The following is a 2,001-nucleotide window of genomic DNA, read 5'->3' as shown; positions in this document are numbered from 1 at the left end:
CGTGGGGAGCATGGAAGGATGGCTACCATGAAATACAAATGGGTGAATGGATGGGTAGATAGGCATAGAACCCAATGGTGGATACTGTGATGTGAAGCCCCACACCTCGTTGATATGAGGCCAATAGAGGGTAGTGCATGATGGGAGAAATGCATCCATTGAAACAATTCTCCTCCATTTTTATGATAATGTAATTCCAACTAAGGGATTTGCAATGCCCTTGCCATAGTGTTCGTCCTAGCATAGCAATCAAAAATTGCATCTCCCTCTTGGATGAAAGTCCCAAGCATCTGCATGCATATTTATCCTCACAAAATCTATCACAACATTGCATAGACAATAATGAACAAATTCTTGTGTCCTTACGTGCATGGTTGTACCATAAGTATCTTGCAAAAATTTCACTGCACTCGATCGCGAACCGAATAGGATTCCGAACACTATCTAGGGTGTATGATTGTGTCCCAAAAAAAGGCCTTGACTCTTTAAGTATGTCCTTATCTACCTTAAAACCCTTGAGATTGGCAGCAATGTTGCCAGCTTCTTGATTAAAATGAGGACATGGATAGCTCTCGCTCTTGGTTTAAGTAAACATGGTGACTGTGAGAAAGGAAACTTGCAAGAATCAATGAACTCATTGCTTCTTCAAATGCATATTTAGTATACACAATGATGACTCAAAGTACAAATAAAAGTTTAAGATACCTTGTCTCATCCATCATTGTGCATCAAGTAAAAAGGATGTGGCAAATGTAAGCATAGTGTGTGGTAAATCTTGAATCCACAATGGTTTGCATCTACTTGCACCATGTCAAGATGCTCCATGCAAAGCGTTGCAACTAATGTGCCATGTGGGAGACGATACTCTTTCTCTAAAGTGAATCCCGACTCTAGTAGGTCCCTATAGAAAAATTACCTTTCAAAGACTATCAAATTTGGTGGAGATAGTGCATAATGAGTCATTCTGCCCACACTTATACACCCCCCATCTAACCTCTAGGATCCATATGACTAGTGGATGTAAAGGAGCCCAAAAATCATTGTATAGCACTCCTTTGCCTATATCATGCGATAACCGTTTCAAACATGTAGAAATTGTCATGTTCTTATGTTACTTATATTCAAAGGTGGAATTACCTACTGTGTGACCTCTTACTATGCAATTCTAGTTGTGTGTCATTGATTGCAACACAATCCACGAGTTGTCGATGGCATTCTAATGAGATGAGCCTTGGAATCCATGGAAAAGAGCTTTTAGCTGTCTTACATGCCTTGGATTCATGGAGGCATTATTTTATTGGGACACCATTCATTATATGAATGGATTATCAAAGCCTCAAGTACTTCATGCACAAACCAAGGTATTTATCTCCTCATATGTACCACATAACCAAAACAACCACCCAACTTTATCACAACCAAATTTACATATACATGTGCAATAACAAATGGATTGAGCAAAAGAGAAGCTACATATCCTCAATGTTGTCATCCAATTGTGACAACAAACGTGTTGATCATGATGCTCGAACTAGTAGTGGGTACTATGCTCTAGATGTGAGTCATGTGATTGAGACCTCTTTGGGTATTGGCATGCAACATCATATAGGTACCACCCTCCTCACCATTTGACTCCGCTATCCCATCATCATCGGTCTCCACTATTGGAAATAGGGTTGCATGGAAACACACACAACTTGGAAAAGACGAAGAAGCTCAAGGCACACAACAAAGAGTATGTATTACTTAGTGCACAATGAAAGATAAGTTAGCCCTAGAATGATGGGTGTATATACAATGCATGGGGGAAAAACCTCCTAGTGAAAGAAAAAATGGCCCGACGGTCCTAATTGTGTTCACACACATTACTACCACATATGTATGGTAACAAATCCCCCCTAGGAGTGATGCAGTGAATGAGAGCTCGCACATAGATTGTAGGGAAGTGCCATGCCCTGAGGACATGATATGTCCACAAAGGGGAGTAAGCCAAAGCTTTGC

Source organism: Adiantum capillus-veneris, chromosome 21 (assembly GCF_014529385.1).
Source record: "Adiantum capillus-veneris isolate H3 chromosome 21, ASM1452938v2, whole genome shotgun sequence".
In the NCBI taxonomy this organism is placed as follows: domain Eukaryota; kingdom Viridiplantae; phylum Streptophyta; class Polypodiopsida; order Polypodiales; family Pteridaceae; genus Adiantum; species Adiantum capillus-veneris.
This window is presented reverse-complemented; position numbering follows the sequence as displayed.